Consider the following 21,676-nt stretch of genomic DNA (forward strand, 5'->3'; position numbering starts at 1 on the left):
GAGAGAGAGGACTTGAATGGTTTGCTAAAGGTGGCCTAATGTCTGGGAAACCAAAATGTGGTCTCCCGGCCTGGCAGCTGTTCCGAGGCCGCAGAAGCGTTGGGGAGAAACGCGGAGGACAGACAGGAAGCGGGAGACGCTCGAGGGGGGCAATTAGGAGCGTGGACCCCAGGCAGGAGAAAATCCACCCCCGGTCCACAGCCGAGGGGGATGTTTGAGAGGAGGGGGCGGCGGGAAGGGGGTGGGTGGGTGAGAGACCTGGAGATCTTTGATCTCTCCCCAGCCCCCAGGGGTCTTTTTTCTCCCTTTCCTTCCAAAGACCCTGCTTCTCCTTTTCTCCCTCTACAAATCTTTTTTCCTTTTTTGTTCAGCTTTTTATTTTTAATTCTTCTTAAACCTCCCCTTCTTAAAAGTGGCAGGCAATTTGGTGGTGGTGAGGTTTTGTGTGTGTGTGTGTGTGCGTGCGGACTGGAAGACTTTGCGGGGTCTGGGTTGAGAATGAGCAAGAGGAAAGGCGGGGAAAATGGGGGACAAAAATAAAATACAAATAAAACGGTGTGTGTGTGTGTGTGTGTGTGTGTGTGTGTGTGAAAAGGAGAAACTGGCTGGCTTTGCGACGCAACTGGAGTGGGGGATAACCGCTTGAAAGTGATGCAAAAGGAGCGGCGAGCGGAGCGGCTCCTTCCTTCCCTCTGGCCTCTTTGGCCTGAGTTGGGGGGGGGGCTGCCTACTGCTCTCTCTCCCCCCCCCCGTCCGTTCTGCCAATCCGGATCAGCCCTCCAAGCCATCAGAAAGCCCCAACCTTGGAAGATCGAGCGCGCATCTATCCCTCCCCTCCTCCTCTTTAAAATTAGAAAGATATACAGCAATTACCTATAAAACATTCATAACGCCCGTCCAATATTATCACCTCCTCTGAGGTTTGTGGTTGATTCTCCTTGCTTGTGTGGCTTTTCTTTTTGATTCTCTAAAGGAGGGGAGGGTGCGGGAGAAAGCGATTGTGAGGTGGTGGGGAACTAGGAGAGGAGGAGAAAGAAAGAAGCAGCTAGAAAAGCCTGCGGGCACATTTTATTTGGGCTTTGCTAATTAGAGAATGGTTTGCTGATTCTCTCCCTCCCTCTCTCCCTCACCTCTCCTGCTAATAAATTCGCGTTCAAAACCATCTTGACCTTGGCCGCGTCCTCACAAAAGGGCCCGGAAACGCCCACCTCATTTTCGGCTCATGTCACAGCGGACAATTACGCGGCCACCGAGCTGTGGGCGACGAAATTATACACAGAGCGCAGCCAAACCTACCCAACCTTTTGCCCAGCCCCGCGATTCCCCGATTCCCGTGTTAATTAGGGCTTGGAAATAAATAATAACAATGAGTCGGGGGACCCACCCACCTAACCCCCCCCCCCACTGGATCAAACTGTTAATGACCCACAAAGCTCTGGGTTTGCGGAGTCGTGTCCCGCCCCCCAACACCCAGCCAAAAAGAAGCCCTTCTGCGGGTATGCGCTAAGATGCGCCTGTGGCCAAGGAAATCGACAAGCCAGCTAGGGAGAGACATTGGCAAGCGAGCCAGTCCCAGCGAAAGGGCCCAACTTTTAAATCTCCGTAGCAGAGATCTAACTAAGCATATATTCTCCTTCTCCTCCATTCTAACGAACGGGCTTTAAAATGTTCAGTGCTGACTGAGTAGCGCGCATAGCGATATTTTTTTATTAAAGTTTTTTAAAAAGATTTTTTTAAATACTCCCTGGTATTAAATGTCATAAATGAATGATGGATAGCAGGGAAAAAGGAGGTCTCAGAGTGCTTTCAAATGGTTGCCAAGTTATTCGGGTTACGTTTTTGAGATGAGCCACATGGGGCGGGAATAATTCGGTTAGCTCTGTTTTGAAAACCTATTATAAATCTGGATCTTAGATGAGTTCTGGTTATTATTATTGTTATTAGGAAGAAGGAAAGTTGCTAAAATAAGGATCCACTTTTCTGAAACCGTCGTCCTCATCAACACCTTGAAGCACCGAAGGAGAATCTATGACTATATTATTATTTTTTTCCAAAAATAATAAATAGAACAGAAGGGGAAGTTATCTTAGAATGGCTGATAGTCTGGTCAAAATCACTGAATAACGCTGCAATCTCTTCCTTTATGCTTCTTCAGATAGCGTTGGAAATCGCACAGAATTTAAGCCCTACCCTCCTTTTTTAAAAAGAAGAATTTTAATATTTTCCTCCAGAACATTTCCCCTAACACCAGCAAGAAGGCTAAAATGAAGAAGAAATTAGGTGGTGGTAAGATATATTTTTATACCAAAAGGATTTTTCTCAAAAAAAATTTTAGTGGTGGCGGGAGGTGGGGGAAGGGGGCGGCAGCTTGAGAATAACGTGCAAATTTCCCCAAATAATTATTTTTCAACCTCCCCTTCCCACTTCTTTCCTTTTCAACGCAGCCTCTTTTAACAATGCAGGAATTTTTCTCGGAAAACCAAACAGGCCCTCCTATCCTCCCTGTCTTTAGCTTTTTCCCTGCTTGCGGTGCAGTTTGAACTCTTCACTTTTGCTGATAAACAATTTTGATTGCTTCTCACTTAAATCATGAACAAGATTAAATAAACCTACTTCATTAAGACGCGTTTGCTGGTTTCGAGAGCTAATTAAAAGAGGTTTCCTAGGAAGAAAGGGCTGGGCTTGAAGTTTAAAAAGCTACAGATGCGCGCTCATTTAAATGTTACCAAGGAACAAACACGCGCTCGCAGATCCTGCAAGTTGTTTTCTTTCTTCCTGGGTAACAATTGAACATTATCAAAAGAGCCAGGAAAGGAATCGAGGCTGCTTTGCCTTTAAACAGACTTCCCCAAACACGCCCTTCCTCTAGTTCAGAGAAGAGAGAGAGATTTCCCCTTCCATTCTCCCAGGACAGACGTTCAAATCACTCTCCCCCTCCCCTTCGATGCCATTTCTGCACTTCTAGTGGGGCCACGAGGCGCTGGATTCTACTAGCGAGCCTTGCTGCTCCGCCGGGTTTCCCTTGATCACAGCGTTTCCCTTCAGCCCCCAAGTTAAAAACTTCCTGCCTCTTCCACAGCATCAGCAGTTGGATATTTCAGAACCTCCCATTCCCTGCTCCTCCCCGGGATCGTCGCGGATACACCGCTGCCTTTCATGGCCACCGGTGGATATTCAAGGGGACTCGCTTGCTAATATGGGATGTGCTTTCTTCCTTAGCACATTAACACTCCCCGGGTGGAGGAAGTCAAGGAGGGCTTCCTCCGGCTGGACAGCTCCATGACTGCTTTTCAATGATACTATTACGGTACTAGCAGTTCACCTACCGGTATTAGGATGAGTCCCTTCAGTCAGAGACACCCAGTGCGTGGAAGAGGCCACAGCTAGCCAGGGAAGGCGGCCTGGAGAGAGCCATGGAGTAGCCTGCTGAGGCTCATCTCCTGCGCCGGACTCCTTTTTGTCCTGGGGACAAGGCCTGGGGTCAGCACTTCCTGACCTGTGCCCTCCGGACTGTGCCAGCCCGATGCTTCTTAGAAACACCTTAATCTCTCTCTCGCCCCATTATCTGTGCTAACGTCAACCCGGAAGATAGATGCCCGATTCGTAGGGCAAGGCAGAGGAACTGTCGCAGAAGCGTACGAGAAGTAGGACCCTTCTCCCGCACCCCAAATAAATCTACCGAAGAGGGAGGGAGAGAGGAGCAAGGGGCTCGGATGCGTGTCCAAGGTCTCTGCAGCTGTCGGCCAACACAGGCTAGTTGGAGTGGGGAAGGTGGGGAAGTAGCTCGACGTTCCTGTTGCACCTACACCTGGAATTATTTCTACTGATGTAGGTCTGTTGCCACTGGACTCTTTGCTAAGGAACCCCCATTTTTTTGGGGGGGGGACCAGCGGGGCTTAACTGCACATGTCGCTGGGTACACTTACTTGGAAGGAAGTCCCACTTAACAAAACTACTTTCTTCCCAGCAGTCAAGGCCGGAATCGGTCTGCCAAGGGACCCATACTCAAAGGTAACTCAAGGCGGACGAATGGCTATCACTCACCCGTTGGCACCCTGTCCTGTTCACGAACAGCGCGTAGTTATGACAAAGAGTGGGTTAACGCCTCTCCCGCCACGTGGATCCAACACACCCACCCACTTTTAAAAGCCATCTTAGTCTATTGCGCCTACTCCGCATTAGTCATGAGGTGGCACTTCCCCCGGATCAGTTAACACGGAATACAACCGTCCCCAAAGTTTTGCGGGAGATGGGAGCGTGCGAAGGCGCAAGAATCCCTGCAGCACCACGGACAGCTCAGCACGGACAGCTCCAAGGGCTGCCGCGCTAAGCGGCGCCTTCCGCAAGTGGGTTCTGGGCAGTTCCGAAGTCTCCCCAGCCTCTTCGTGCTTGGCTCTTTCTCTCTGCAAGGGAGAAAGAAAGTAGGCGCGGAAGGTGCACTACAAAAGTGCTCTCTTACAGCTCTTGCTGATTAGTCGCTAAGTCCCAAACAGGATCAATATAGTCCCGGGGAGGGAAAGCCAAGAGACAAGAGCCTGAGAGCGAGGAGTTCCCAACCATAAATCAAGCTAAACCGACGCTGTTTAATGTTCTTAAGGCGAAAGACGATTTCCCGGCGACTTTAGTGGCGAACGATTATGAAGATATGAGGATAAGGCGGGCAGAGGCTCAGTTTGAAAGAGAGAGGAAAAGATTTCCGATGAGTGCTTTAATTCGCCTTCCTCTTCATGATCAAACGGCAGGTTTTTTTAACGCGTTATCCAAACCAAATTTAAACCACACACACACACACACACACACACACACGAGAGACTCTACCTGTTAGAGACGCCATTCTCCGCGCGCTGTTATTCCGAAGAAATACAGATGTTGAAAAGTATCCTTTTGGCCTAAGGGAGATTTTGGCCTTTAAAGCAGAAAAAAAAACCCAAAAAAACCGAAATGCCCTTACCTTACCTAATCAGGCTAAGGAGGGGTAAGTTACATTTTTATTGCCACAAACTGGATACACTCCCTCCTCTTGCAATTTAGACAACAGGTAAGAAAGGTAGTGGGGATTTATTTATTTAATTTAAAAACGCAGGAGCACCTTTTTGTTTTTTGTTTTGTTTTAGGAAAGCGCAAAACCGACCCGCAGTCTCACTAAATGGAGTCACTCCGGGATGCGGATTGACACCAGTGAGTCTAAGGAGGAAAAGAGAGCGGGTGTGAAGCGTTGCTTGAGCAGAGCAAAATTTCAGATCACGCCTGCTTCTTCTTCAGTATACACCTGCATTTAACTTCCTCCTTTTGCCTTGGAGAAAAAGTAAACACTCTGCTTTTGCTTTTGACACACACACACTCACTTATATACTGCTTGATTGTAGAAAACCGCAAAGCGGCAAACACCAGTTGCACTTCCCCATATATGTATCTTCTCTTCTTTCTTTCCATATGTGTAGGTATGCCCTCTGTCAGGAGGCATAATTTCCCCACATAATTTCCCTTCCTGTAAATAATGCTTCTTTAAAAGCAAGATATTGCCGGTGAAGGGTTAATGCAGTGGGATCAGCAGTTCTGCTGCCACAAGTGGAGACTTGTGTTCTTTAAACTGGTCCACTTTTTGCTTCGGGAAAATTAATCTGGGGTGTCCGGTCAGAAGGACTGTGGTATATTTGCCCCCCAAAGGCCCTGCTGAGTACCCGAGGGACTTTGTGGGTTGACACTGGACTAATGCTGTGCATTAGTAGGAAATGGTAGATTCAGTTCGGTTGGTGGAAACAGTGAGGTGGAAGAAGAAGACACACTTTGCATTCAGAAGGTCACAGTATCAATGCCTGGCATCTCCAGGTAATGCTGAGAATGACTCCCGTCTCAATCCCTGGAGAACTACTTTACTGCCAGTGTAGGCAATACTGAACTAGGTGGGTTTGGTATAAGGCACCTTCCTTTGATCTCAGATTCATGTTAGATAACAAATGGAGGTTCATAGAGATATTTATTTCTGGTGTATTTCTGTGGCTTTGTTTTTAACGACAAACTCTTTGTCTCCCCATCTCCCCCCAACCCCGGGGTTTCCAGATTTTTAACAGAAAAGGCAGCTGGACTAGGTGCTTTTCAAAGTTACATCTTTAAGGAAACACATAAGATTGAAAAGGTCGTTGGCATTCAGAAAGAATGGTTGGAGAAACTGTAAAGCATTGCAATAATAGGAGTATCCAATAATAATAATAATAATAATAATAATAATAATAATAATAATATTTGATATTTGAAAACAGATGTGTCCCACACTACCAGCCACTCTGGGCAGCTTCCAACAGAAGTATTAAAATACAATAATTTATTAAACATTAAAAGCTTCCCTAAACAGGGCTGCCTTCAGATGTCCTCTAAAAGTCTGGTAGTTGTTTTTCTCTTTGACATCCAATGCCCACTTCTCCCGCACAGTATTAAAGGTTTAATAGGGGAAATTCTACTTTTTGTGAAATTACATTCCTGAAAAGGCTGGTATGAGGTGGTGGTAGAGAAATGTAATACATCTGATATAATCTCATGGTGGTTGAAATTACTGGGGCGGTGCATGTTGTAGATTTGATTCTCAGCCTGACCGATGGGGCAAAGCTATGTCTACACATATAAAGCTAGAATATAAGGCAGAAGCTAGGCTAGATTCCCTCTGCCCTGGCAAGCTAGTTTTCTATGCAGAGGGGATTATTTGCATTAAATCATGTGACCTACCCTCCTTCACCACCTGAAGTGGTACAGCCTAGACCTGTCTCCTACCTCAGTGAGAGTTGGGTCCTTGTTAGCAGCAGTTAGTTGTGTGCATTTTTTTTAAGGTGGACTGATGACTAAGGGAATGTATAATATGGACTAAGTGTTCAGCTGCACCTCTCTCAAACAACCTGCTGGTAAAACCTTTCTATATTGTGTCATTCTGTCCTCTTCCACTGGTGCAACAGTTGGAGTGTATGCAGTCAGGGGCGTAGCCAGGATGAAAATCAGGGGGGCCAAGGGGCGGTCCAAGGGGCGGGGCCAAGGGGAGGGGGGAGGGGCCACAGCGGGGCAAGGAAAGCTCCCTTTTCCCTTGCCAGCTTTCCCTCCTCCCGCCCCGGCGATGGCGGAGGGGGAGGAGGGGATCGGAGCAGCCTGATTTCGGGCTGCTCCGACTCCCTCCTCCCCCTCCGCGATCGACAGGCGCAAGGGGGAGCCAGGATCAGCCCGAAATTAGGCTGCTCCGACTCCCTCCTCCCCCTCCACAATCGGCAGGGGCGAGGGGGAGCCAGGATCAGCCCAAAATCGGGCTGCTCCGACTCCCTCCTCCCCCTCCGCGATCGGCAGGGGCGAGGGGGAGCCAGGATCAGCCCGAAATCGGGCTGCTCCGACTCCCTCCTCCCCCTCCGCGGTCGGCAGGGGCGAGGTGGAGCCAGGATCAGCCCGAAATTGGGCTGCTCCGATCCCCTCCTCCCCCTCTGCAATCGCCGGGGCAGGTGGAGGGAAAGCCCCAGAGCCGCGCAAAGCGGTTGCCTGGCTTTCCCTCCGCCCGCTCCACAGCCAGCCAGGGAGAAGGGAGACAGCACCGGGCGGGCAGCGGGGCAGGCTGGCCAGCGGCCCTGCTTCTAGGGGGGGCAATTGCCCCCTCCTGCCCCCCTGCCTACGCCCATGTATGCAGTGCTATTTTTCTAGGAAATGAGGTGTCAGAACTCACCATGAATGTCTCCCTTGTCCTCTTAGAATGGCAATGGTGCCCACCTGAGAGGTGCCAGAACTGAGTTCCAACTAGAAAAAAATAAATCCCTTGGTGTATGTACTGTATTGGGTTTTATCTGCTAGGGGGCCTAGTTTATCTGAGGAAAGTTTAGTTGCTGACCCCTGTTCTGAACTTAGAAGCGAGGAGCCATTTGTTTTGTTTATTTTGCCACAGAGGCAGAACTTGAGATAAGCTGTTTTAAAAAAAATGACCAGGCTTTGTTTCTATCCTAGTCTCCACTCCTTATGACAGTTTACCCCATAACTCTCCTAGAAAGCAACAGATCCACATCTTTGGTGCCAAAGCACCCATTAAGTCAAATAGGGCACCCATCTTAGTGGGGTTCTTGCATTTTCCTTGCCTGCTAAACAAATAGAACAGCTACGTTGGCTAGAATATGCTCTATGCAGAATGGACAACAGTTCGTACGAAAGAGGAGGACAGTGGCTCAAAGGCACTTTCAACGATGCTTGAAGCACAGTGCCAAACGTGTTTGTGATGGATGGATGTACATTTCATTTTTTAAAAGGCTCTTTCCTGCCTCTTCAACCCACATCAGTAATATTCATACATGTACACAAAGAGTGTCCCCAATGGTCAAAAGGTACTTTTAGCCTAACTGAAAAGGCTTGGGGCATTTCCACACCTGATACTGTAGAGCTTCTTCTTTTTCTTCCTCTTGTCCACATTCTGTAATGTACACCCACACTAGATTGTCTAGTTACAGTATTTGAAAACAGATGTGTCCCACACTACCGACAAGCAGGCATCAGCTGCATTTGTATGAGAGTTGCTTAAACAAGCTTCTTAGCGTCGTATGTGAAAATGCCTTTTCAAAAAGTTACTGTCAAGCTATTACAGCAGCAAAAGATCAAGAATCCCTGGAAGTCGCTACAACAACAACAACAACAACAACAACAACAACAACAATTATTATTATTATTTATACCCCGCCCATCTGGCTGGGTTTCCCCAGCCATTCTGGGCAGCTTCCAACAGAAAAACAAAACAAAACAAAACAAAACAATCAATTAAACATTAAAAGCATCCCTAAACAGGTTTGCCTTCAGATGTCTTCTAAAAATCTGGTAGCTGTTTTTCTCTTTGACATCTGATGGGAGGGCATTCCACAGGGCGGGCGGCACTACCGAGAAGGCCCTCTGCCTGGTTCCCTGCAACTTGGCTTCTTGCAGTGAGGGAACCACCAGAAGGCCCTCGGTACTGGACCTCAGTGTCCGAGCAGAATGATGGGGGGTGGAGACGCTCCTTCAGGTATACTGGACCGAAGCCATTTAGGGCTTTAAAGGTCAGCACCAACACTTTGAATAGTGCTCGGAAACATACTGGGAGCCAATGTAGATCTTTCAAGACCAGTGTTATGTGGTCTCGGTGGCCGCTCCCAGTCACCAGTCTAGCTGCCGCATTCTGGATTAGTTGTAGTTTCTGGGTCACCTTCAAAGGTAGCCCCATGTAGAGCGCATTGCGGTAGTCCAAGCAGGAGATAACTAGAGCATGCACCACTCTGGCGAGACAGTCTGTAGACAGGTAGGGTCTCAGTCTGCGTACCACATGGCGCTGATAGACAGCTGCCCTGGACACAGAATTGACCTGCGCCTCCATGGACAGCTGTGAGTCCAAAATGACTCCCAGGCTGTGCTCCTGGTCCTTCAGGGGCACAGTTACCCCATTCAGAACCAGGGAGTCCTCCACACCTGCCTGCCTATGGGGCAGTATTCAATTAAATAGTTGTGCTTCTGCAAGGATAGCGCCAGCACAGCAGGATTTCCCCCTCCTCTCCTTTTCTTGCACATGCCCCGCACCATCCCCAAATCTGCTGCAGAGGTTTGGGGGAACCCCCAAAACAGATTTAGGGGCACACAGGGGGGAGGAGAGGTGGAGAACATTCTGTTGGGCAGGAGAAATCCTTTTGCTGATGGAACATTTTGCTTAGCACTAGGCTGAATACAACCTCATGGTGCTTGCCTCTGGCTTTGATGGCTTAGAAATAAATTAGACAGATTTACAGAAGATGGTATCTCAATGATTGTTAATCATAATAGTTTAATGAACAGATACTCTACCTCAGGACACTAGATGCTGGAATGAAATGAAGAGGGAGCAGCCATCAACTTCAGTCCCTGCTTCTGTGTTTCCAGAGGCATCTGTCTAGCTGGCTTCCCTGAATTAAATGGGCCCTCGTCTGATCTAGCAGGTTTTGATGCCTTTTCAATCATCCTAATCATCATGATCAGTATCATTATTATTTATGTGCTCCACATCTGACTGGGTTGCCCCAGCCACTCTGGGAGGCTCCCAACAAAATATTAAAAACACAGTAAAACATCAACCATTAAAAACTTCGCTGAACAGCCTTCAGGTGTCTTCTAACACCAATCCTCTGAATTGTGCTCAGAAACGTACTGGGAGCCTCTAGACCAGGCATCCCCAAACTTCGGCCCTTCAGATGTTTTGGAATACAATTCCCATCATCCCTGACCACTGGTCCTGTTAGCTAGGGATCATGGGAGTCGTAGGCCAAAACATCTGGAGGGCCACAGTTTGGGGATGCCTGCTCTAGACCTTTCTTTACTTGTTTTCCGATTCCGACTAGTATTTAAACAAGCTGATCAGAATCAAATACGACGCTTATCCTTCCTCCGCCTTTCAACACACCCACTTTTCAAACCATACCATTGTGTTACTCCATTAGGCAGCCAACATTGCACATTTTTTCATTTCTGATAAGGGAGAAGAAGTACTGGCTGAAGTATTCAAGGGTCCTCCTCAAGTTGCCCCTCTCTTTTTATGTAGGGGATTAAACCTCACTTCTTATTCACATCATACCTGGGGCTCTTTGTGGACAGGTAGGGATCAGTCTATGATATGGCAAGATTATATATTAAGGAGGATTTCTTGGGTGTTTCTTTTCAGATCCATGCCCAATGAACTTTTATTCTAGGAATCACACTTCCTGACTGGATAGACAGCCTGAGGTTTGATTGGTTTTTTAAAGTCTGGACTGGGGCATTAACAGGGCTCCAATTACCAGCTGGCAACTTTTATCGCATACCAGCGCCATTGATTTTCATATTAATATGCCCTATTTTCCCACCAGCCCACCTGTTAATGGAAACTTACCAACACACCCTCCCCCTGCCCAAATTAGGAGTGATTTCAAAGAGACACACAGAAATGGCTTAGGTACTAATTGCATCCCCTAACATTACAGTGATGATTATGAGCAACCCTATTAGTGACCAGCTGCTGAGTTTAAACTAAAATCAATCCCAAGCGAAGGTCTGCCTCCTTTTGCTTTCCTTACGGAGCCGATGGGCCTGGATTTCTTGATTATCAAAGAAAGGACATGCAAAAAGTGCAAACTATTTCTGGAAGAGTGTTGCTAGGACACTTGCAGCAATTTGCAGAGTTCAAAAAGCAATCATTCTACACTCCCTCCCGGCTTCTCCTCCACGATTCTTTCATTTACTGCCAAACATTTTAAAAACAAGCACATTAAATCTTAAGGCAGAATTGCAGGCTACAGCTAATTAAGACAAAGCTCAGGATATTAACCGGGGGGTACTCTCTCTCAATAAGAAAAGGATTATGTTAGTATAAGAAATTATGTTAGTATAGGGGCATTAGTAGAAGACATCATCTCCCTGAAAAAAAAAAGGAGTCCAGATGTGCGAATATTGCAGTGGAGTCAAATCTTTGGCCTTGTTCTTTTGACAAGTTATTGACTCTGCCGATTGTTTGTTTGGCAATTCCTAAGACATACAAATGATGGATGAATAGGTTTTGACACAACACTTAACTGAAACTGTTATCTTTCACGATTCAGGAGAATGTTATGAAAAAGTAGAATGGAAATATTACCAGAGGGTGACCTAGTTCAGAGCTTTCCAGATTAAAAAAACAACACAATTGATTTGTTAACATGAATTCAAAATATCACATCAATAGAGATTCTAGATCCATGCTCATAATCATGATCAAGATTTTTGTTTAGTTTAGTAAGGTTCAAGGGATAAATATCTCTAAAATATAATGATCTGCCTCTAAAAGAGACATCGAGATTTTGGAAATTTCTGAAACTATGTCCATGGGATGGTTCTTTATAAGCAAAGAGGCCTTCTCCTTTTTGCGGTTGGGGGGGGGGATACAAATCTGTTAACTCCTGAACATCAGATGGCTTCATTTCATTTTTCATAATTATTATTTATGTATTATACGGAATGCATGACATATATAATAAGCAGTGGTGTACATACCTCTGGTACCTTGAATAAGACTGAGAATAAAGAACAGATTCAAAGAAGCATTTTCAAGGACTCAAGCTGAGAACAGAGAAACATGGTGCATTCAAAGTTATAGCGCTGGCCTAGGTTGTGCATGGCTAGAAGGCATGCTTGGATTGTATGAATTGCATCAAAAATGCATTCAAGATATTGCATCAAGATTACTTAGTAAGAAGACTAGGGATGCCTACGTAAGAGAATGAAAAGAAGCAGCTCACCATCTAAAAAGTGCCAGCAAGGCATAAACCCTCAGGCTCTACAGCATCGCTCTGAATGGTTTGGAGGCTGTAAGTGTTTGATTGTTTCCAGATTTTTGTTGAAGAATTTACAATCAATCCATCTATACAATACACTCAAGTTTAATACAGTACATTGAGCCGTTGGCTATTTGATCTACTCAAGATTATTTCTGGCTAATGGAGGTCAAGAGGCTATTTAACACTTTATTCTGTTATAGTGGGATTCATGATTTAGAGCAGGCATAGGCAAACTGAGCCCCCCCCATGTTTTGGGACTACAACTCCCATCATCCCTGACCACTGGTCTTGTTAGCTAGGGGTGATGGGAGTTATAGTCCCAAAACATCTGGAGGCCGAGTTTGCCTATGCCTGATTTAGAGTTTGCTTTGTCTCAGGTCATGGGATCATTAGAGCTGTCTATATGTTATTTTTTATCACATGAAACTCATTTCTCGCACACTGCTCTAACGTACGCAACTACTAACCAGTTAGTTTTTCCACACCACGTGGAAAGTTTCTATACCAGAGCTGCACTTTTCTGGTTGTAGTTCTGTGTGACAACTGTAAATCATATTCATTGGAAGTGCCATTTCCTTGTCGCATTAATCAAACTTTTCAAATTGTTAAAATTTAAATTAAGTATTTGAATTTTCAACATTTGCTTTGGACGTTCAGTTTTGAAAGACACAGTTAAAAGCTAGAATAGAAAGATGTGATTTTCTAAACAAGATTCTGAAATATCAACTTGCTGGTTTCAATATATTTATACCTTCTTCTAAATCTAACAATAGCCATAGTTCAAAAGGTTAAAAAAGAAATGTTAGAATACAGATTTAAATTTATTGGGCAAGCAGTTGAAATTAAGATTCCCCCTCCGCTCCTTGATAATTTGCTCAACTCTTCTACAGTTTCATTTGTAATCATGTGCTTTCCTTTCTAAGAGGTTTGGAAGTGGCAAACTGGTCCTGTTCTTGTTTATGAGGACATAAGAACATGACTATAGCCCCATTCAGCAGTTATCCTCCATTCATTCCAAGAAACCACCCCTGTTCCTGCCAGCTTCACCTCCAGACCACTGGACAGAAGGTCTGAATTCAGAATCTATGCACATCTTGTGGAAGATGTCTAGGAGATGTCCTCCATGTGGCTGGGAGTGCTGCCTTTGAGCTTGGGTGATTAGCAAAAGGTGCATAGCGTCTCCACTTGGGATGTGTGTGTGTAAAGATCTGGGGGGTGGAGGCAGTGATGGAATGGGGCATTGGGGGTGGAGTACTACCGTATGGCCTTGCTCGCTCCTCCACACACAGGGATTATTTGTATCTCAAGTAGAGAATTCAGGTAGCCTCTTTACTGTATCCTAAAGATAATGCTTGTGGCACTCTTGATGGTTTGGCAGGGGTCAGCAAGCTTTTTCAGCAGGGGGCCGGACCACTGTCCCTCAGACCTTGTGGGGGGCCGGACTATATTTTGGAAAAAAATATGAACGAATTCCTATGCCCCAGAGATGCATTTTAAATAAAAGCACACATTCTACTCATATAAAAACATGCTGATTCCCGGACCATCCGCGGGCCAGACTGAGAAGGCGATTGGGCCGCATCCGGCCCCCGGACCTTAGTTTGGAGGCAGGGGCGTAAGAAGATGGGGCAGTGGGGGCGGGCTGCCCTGAGCGGCGGGCTCCAAGGGGCGCCACCGTGGGTGCCCGCCCCGCTCCCCAAACGCCCGCCCCGCCCCAGAACACATGTCACTGTCACGCCCCTCCGGGAAGCGCGTCACATCCCTGGAACGTGTGTCATGGCCCTCCGGGAGGTGCGCCATGCCCCTGGAACCTGCGCCATGGCCCTGGAACGTGCGCCCTGCCCCCGGAATGTGACCCCGCCCCTCTGGGAGGCGTGCCCCGCCCCCCCGGTGCCGTAGCATGAAGCTCCGCCACTGTTTGGAGGGACACATGCTCAGGCACTTGTGAATCAGCACAATCAAATCCCAAGGGCTTGCTGTGGATATAATCTTGGTCTGGCACCGGCATCTGGAATAGTGGGGCTTCAGTTCTACTTGGCCTACCTGTATTGACGCAGTGTTGCTGGCCATTATGTGAGCATAAATCTTGGAAGTCATGGCTCCTGGGGCTGCCATTGGCTTGGCTGTTCTGATGTTTCCTGGGTAGGCTGTGTGATGAGGACGGAGAAGAAGAAGAAGACTGGATTTGAGTTCTAAGTTTTTGGAACGACCTCTGGTTCATGAAACTTGATGACAATTTTCTGTGGTCCTGGACCCTTCAAACGACCTTCTGTGGCCACAGCCTGAGTGTTTGGGAGCCTTTCAACGAAAGCAGATGGGTGACACCTGTTATTTAGGTATATGGCATGAATGAAAGGAGGGCTGAAATTTTCAGGCTTGACCTATTCTGATATGTGTATATATGTGAAGAGTTGGAGAGAGAGGGAGAGAGCGGGCGAGAGAGAGAGAGTCATTTTGCAAGCAATCTCCTGCCTTTTCATTTACATGACACACATTAACCGCAACACAGGAGTTCCAAGAGAATTGTCTTGTTCCCTTGTCTCCAGGAACCCATGTAGGGCTCTTTAATTGCCACATTTTCAAACCGATATAATGGTAGGGATGTCTTGGTAATTACCTTAATGAGATAACACCTTTCCTTCCCTCAACCTACTCATTATCGCGCTTCTTGTTCAGATTCCAGCTACAAAGAGCTATACTTGTAAGGGGGAGAAAAAGAGAAGAAGACGATTTGGAGGGTGGGGGGGGGGGGGAGAAAAGAGTTTGAAACTTGCTTTTGGCCTCCCCCCTCTTAATCTAATTGCATATATCTTTCCAATGTGAAGTGAGGAAGGGGAAAGAAACACCCCCCCCCATCGAATCAAAGAAATGTTTGAAAGGAGGAAACCTAAACATCTGGGCACCCTTAATTATTCGTGGTTGGCTTCCTTAGTTTGACCTGTAGTGATGCTAAGGTGCCAAAGTGATGAATTTTAAGATGTTGGGCTGTGAAGACGCGCAGCTGCAACACTGATGGATTTACGAAGGGATGGTAACAAGGTTAGCGGCATGTGAAGTGTGAATTAAGATTTTTTGCAAAGAGACTGTGATTGCAGATGGGCATAATGTTGTACCCTTCCATGAAATCTTGCTATTACCGGAGAATGGTCAGACAGGGTGTGAAATGACTTATTACTTTACTTTTGTTCTTTAATGAAGTTGGGCTGCCGTTGAAGAGGAGCAGTAGGTAAGTTGATGGTAGGAGTGCTTTGAAACTAAATGGTAAGCAACCCTCGATTAAATATTGAGTTAGCCTTTAATTTTTACTACCAATTTACCACCCTTTCTCAAGTCGGAATATAGAAGTCTGTCAATCAATCTCGTCAACCAAGCATAATATCTGACAACACAAATATCTGATAACACACTCCCCCCCCTATTAAAAACGCAGGCACTGATCTTCTTTACACTTCTAATGGTAAACTTTTGGGGTTGTGAGGGTCAGAACTGCTTGTTCTCCAGCAGAGAACAACTGGAAGGTGGCAAAACCAAAGCATTAAATCTTGCAGACATGCAGTGGGGCCCCCTTCTCTGCGAAAGGCCTTGGGTTATTTAGTTTAACATTTTCTCATGAGTGCTACAATTTGGGAATTGCCAGTCTCTCACTTGTGGCTATCTTTCATTGCACTTAGGCTCTGTCCGTATCTCCAAAAACAAGTTACTGAATGTGCTCTGCTACCTGCAGATATGCACAAAAACGATGGCACATGCCTTGCTAAATATCGGGGACCTTTTCACTCATTGCTGCATTTATTTGCATGTAGATTTTGGATAGTGATATAATTCCACAGAGCTGCAAGAGTTCATTGATCTGCCGAATATCTCCAGGCCATTATATGTTTATATCTAACTCTGTATCCACCATCACTGAGAGAGGGAGGGAGGGAGGGAGGGGGGAAGAGAGCGAGCAATCTGGGGCAGGTTGTCTACTTAGCATACATTTATCACTTATTTTGCACATGGGCATGTTGAAGCACTACTTATCACCGTTTACGATTCAATCAGATAACCTACCCTAATTTTTTTTATGAATATGCACAGCAAGGCAAAAAAAAAAAAAAAAAAAACGGAAATGGGATGAGTCCCTCAGGATCCCATCATGGACAAGGAGAGTCCCCAGCCAACCCAGCCTCAGGATGCCACCGCTCAGAACTGCATGACAAATTCATTTTCTGCCTCTGCAGTTGAAAGAGTCTTTCATGAGAGGATGCCCCTTATTTATATCATATAATATGCTCAATAAATTATAGATGAAGCTGCGCCTAAGTGATTGAAACCACACACCCACCCAAATTTATTTATTTATTTTTTTGAGTGGGGAGGGGGAAATCTCATCACCCATACGACACCTGGATTGTTATTTCATGAAATCACAAGCACGAACCAATTTGAGTGAGATGGTACACAGGCTTGGATCCAAGATCTATTTGACTGGAGTTCTACCTATGGCAATCCCCATAGGTAGATCAATTCCCCCCTTCCCTTCGCACCCGTCTCGTACCAAAATCTGCTCTGAAGGGTGGGGGGGGGGACACTCTGGGAAGGGAAGATCCAATGAAGAATAACACTGTGTGTATAAATGAAGAGAGAATCCGATATAACAATAGCTCTAGTTATCAGGAGTGCCAACTTGGCCCTTGCGACCATGGGTGCTTGGGGCTGTGGGTGCCATGCAGCGTGCATGGCCCTGGCACGGAAATTTGTGGGTGCCCAGCCAATTCATGGGGATTTTTGTGGGTGCTTGGGCACCCAGGGCCCCAGGAAGTTGGCAGCTATGCTCGTTATTCATAGATATATAAGTGTGTGTATGGCATTATATAGCACCCAGCTTCAAACTTAATAGTCATTTTAAGGACTGTGGGCCCAATTGGCTTAAAGTGAAGCACTTTCCAGTCCGCTTGAATTCCATGGGCAAGAGAGGCCTATGCCTATTATAGCTTACTTCTCAGTAGACAAGTATAGAATTGAGCTGTACATTTTTTTTCTGTACTGACTCAATAGGGCTCGAAAGGGCTCGGACTGGATTGTGCCCTCTGGGTGGGAGCATAATTATAAACAAGGAAATGGGCCTGCCTATGAGACATGCATGCCAGAGGCACAAATCCTTTTGCTTAAAAAAAACAAGTGCATTGCACATTTGCAAGGTTCAATATATCCAAGAGAACATCCATTGAACCTTGCCAAATACCTTCTCTGTCCTTCTCCAAAACATTATTTGCTTGTGTGAATCCCTGCCCAGGAGATGTAAGTTGGCTGTTCTACACAGGACAATGAGAAATGTCTACATGGTAGACCTTTTTTCTTCTTTTTGGGTAGCAGGAAAACATGTGAAAGACTGGCTCTTTTTGGTTTTAATAATCACAAAATATGGTGATACATTTGGTGGGACAGATAAACTAACATGTAAATACTCCCCCCCGCCCCACTACATACAAGAAAGGTGATGAGATACTCAACAGAGATGGAATTCTGTGCATTTTAGTGCCTACCCAGCTGGAAGGAGCTTATCCCATTGACTGCAGAGGAGCACAGTATTATTAGAAGATGAATCACATTTGATTCCCAATTGCTTTTGCATTATTCTTGGCCTAACAATGTGATCACAGAGAAGCTGCAATTTAGGCAATTTACCTCAATGCAGAGGTCGAACCACCAGACAGTTAAAGCCACTAATTTTGATCAGGGCTCAAGAAGACCTTTCTGTATTCTGTATAATAAATACCTACACACGATCCCCATAAGTCTGTCATTATTTATCCATAGAGCCTCCACTGGGAATATTTGAACATTATGCAATTGCAACCCATCAACACCAAGGTCAATTCAAACAATTGGCCGAGGTGACTTTTTATCATAGTCTCCTTTCCATTGCAGGATAGATGCATTAACGTGATATGAAAGCACTGTATTTGGTAACTGATGATGAACTGATCTACATTGTCAAGATAATCCTTCTTCATGAGCAGCAATGGAGGAAAAGGGCATAGGCATTATATTAGCCTTAATGCAGACTTGGGGGTTCCAAATCTCACATCTTTGCATGGTGAAGGATAGCTGCCTGCCCATCTGATTCACATTTACTGTTTTACTGGGGAATCTGTTACTATTAAATATTTACAGCGAACCATGAGCTGGACTCGGAGAAGCCAAGATTACAATTGTTGCTGGATTACCTTAGGCCAGAACTCACCCTCAGCCTTGCATACCTCACAGGGTTGTGGTGAAGAATAAATGAGACAATTTCATGCACATTATCCTGAGTTCCTTGGGGGAAGGGTGAATTCAAATATAACAAAAATAATAACAAAATTGGTTAGTGCTGACCTTTAAAGCCCTAAACATCTTCAGCCCTGTATACCTGCAGGAGGGTCTCCACCCCCATCGTTCAACCTGGACACTGAGATCCAGCTCTGAGGGCCTTCTGGCGGTTCCCTCATTGCGAGAAGTGAGGTTACAGGGAAACAGGCAGAGGGCCTTCTCGGTAGTGGCGCCCGCCCTGTGGAACGCCCTCCCACCAGATGTCAAGGAAATAAACATCTATCTGACTTTTAGAAGACATCTTAAGGCAGCCCTGTATAGGGATGTTTTACAGTGCTTAATGTTTTAATTGGTTGGAAGCCGCCCAGAGTGGCTGGGGGCAAGCCAGTCAGATGGGCAGCATATAAATAATAAATTGTTATTTATTATTATTATTATTATTATTATTATTATTATTATTATTATTATCAGTAAGAGAACAGGTTTTCTTCTAAAGTCGCCTCTCCAAAACAAATGGCACGATTCCTCCCCCAACAGGTGCTTAGAAATTCAGAAGATAATATTTGCATAAACTATCCTGACTCAAGACATGCAAACAAACAGACGCCATGCAAATATCTTTGTGTTTTGCCTCTACTCACAGTAGCCTAGAGTTCTGCCTTTGGATTTCCTTGTAGCCTGCCTGCCTGCCTGCCTTTTGCCTTGGGCTGTTGGCCTACTTGGGAGGCTTCCTTTGTATCTGGCAAAAGCGCTGGTGCGAATGCAATGCAAAGTGTGAGCAGCAAATCTATGCTTCTTCCATGGAGACTAAGCTCATTATCTTGCAGTCTTCTAAAACATGCCTAACCTCACCAATCCAGAGCAGCGCCGGATCCCAAATCTGCTGAAGAGCATGGACACCCCAATTAGCACTTACAATGTACTGTTGACATTTCCCGAGGTTGGCCCAACAGGAATAATTAGTTCTGATATATAACATGAAATCATTTTTTTCTAAAAAAACACACAAAAAGCAGCAGGAATGTTTGGGTGAAAGCCAAGACTGGTCGCGCACCTGCTAATACGGTACCTTATTCTGCTCTCGTATTGGCTCGTCCTAGGCATAATATTGCTGATGACCTCGAGATTTATGTCATAGGACTGAGAAGAGGAAAGGTTAGGTTAGGGTGAAATCCGGGGATTCAGGGTGGTTGGGCATCATTCCTCGGAGAGAGGATTGTAAGATTGCTTCAGCCTTTAGGACACGCCGCACACACTTCTAGGCAGGATGAGAGAGAGATGGGAAATGATGTTTGCATTCTTTAAAGCAGGCTTTAAAGTGCCACATTGCTGGTTCATCCGCCTGCCAAGGAATGCACTTCAGAAGTGGCCCACACACATACACACATGCAGAGGCAGACCCCACCTGTTCTTCTGCCTACCGGAAAAAGAACTGGTTCTTCCTCCCTCACCCACATAGCAGCACTGGGGTACCGGTAGAAGAAGAGAAAGCCCTTCATGGCTGGGGAAGGGGGAAGAACAGCACAATTGTGTTGGTCCCAAGAGGAATGATGGACTAGGCGGCCAGGAGCAGTAGTATTTCACCCTTCCTATGATGGTGCTGGGGAAAAGGAAGAGGAACTTCTCTTCCCCCCTTAACTGGGCAAAAACACCTTCAGGGTACCTCTCTCACATTACAGAAGATTCTCTGGGGTGGCTCATTTCACCTCTCCCTCTGCTACCAATCGGTGCCCCTATCATCCAAAAAATAGGAGGTCACTTTAAAGGCCCCAGCCAGTCCCCGGCGCTGGGAAAGTCACTTGAACATGCCAACTGCTGCCTGTCTGCAGTACCTCCTTCTGGCCACCAGTGCTGGTGGCGCCCAAGAGCAGCTGACAAAAACATGAGGCAGTGGCAGCATCCATATGAGCTCTGTCTTCTGGCAAACCTCTACAGAGGCATTGCTAAAGTGCCAGAGCCCCAGCTTTGAGATTTGCACCATTTTGCAACGCTGCAATCCTATTGCCCCGAACAGCCATAGGGAATCATCTTTGGCGCGGAGCCTGTTCCTTCTCGTCTTTTATTGTGCTGCGAATCTGGAATGAGGATGGCAGAGAGAAACTCAAATGATAATTTTTCATGTTGCAGAGATCACGTGGAGATTTTCCTTTGTAGTTTACTAAGCTTCCACTCCGAGATGTTTGGAGAATTAAAGCATACAAATAGAAGAGATCTGCAAAAAACAAACAAACACCAAAACACACCGTTGTCTGGTATTATTTATGTATTATTATTCTTGTTAGATGAGACGCATAAATATGAAGAATTAGATAAGACTGAGGCAGTACAATAAATTATAATGGAGAGATGTAATAAATCTAACATGAGAATAAAAGTATAATGAGAACATGCTTTCTTCCTACATAAATACAAATCCTGCCTGTGTTCTAAAACCCAATTAATTGGAGAGCTGCTACAGGAGAAAATCTTTAAAGGCGCTAAAGAAATCTCTTTCTGCTCAGGAAGGACATACACAAATATCACACAAGATCCACTGAATGACCCTTTACATCTTATTTATGCTTATGTGGCACGGGGGTAGACCTCATTCAGAAAAGAATGGCGGCTCCATGAATACATCTGTACATCTGCTTGCAGTGCGATCATGTGAAGCCCCAGGAGTTCAGTGGGGCTTACTCTCCCAGTAAGCATTCATAGGATCTCAATCTGAAGCTCCAACTTTGCACCCAGCCACTCATTTGTCGCTGGTTTCCTCAGGGCATGTCTGTAAAGAACTGGATACAAAATTGTGCTTTACAACGCTTTCTAGTGTGCATCGCTGACATTTTATAGTTCAACCACACCCCCATGGCAAGGGTACGAGACACAGGGCCCCAGCTGGTGCAAAACAGATCTGAAAGAAACGGTAGCCGCGCAATAGAAATAGGGCAAAATATCTTGTGCTGCAGGGACCCAGGTGGCGCTGTGGGTTAAACCACCGAGCCTAGGGCTTGCTGATCAGAAGGTTGGCGGTTCGAATCCCTGTGATGGGGTGAGCTCCCGTTGCTTGGTCCCAGCTCCTGCCCACCTAGCAGTTCGAAAGCACATCA

This window comes from Zootoca vivipara, chromosome 7, assembly GCF_965207765.1.
Source record: "Zootoca vivipara chromosome 7, rZooViv2.hap1.1, whole genome shotgun sequence".
Taxonomy (NCBI): Eukaryota; Metazoa; Chordata; class Lepidosauria; order Squamata; family Lacertidae; genus Zootoca; species Zootoca vivipara.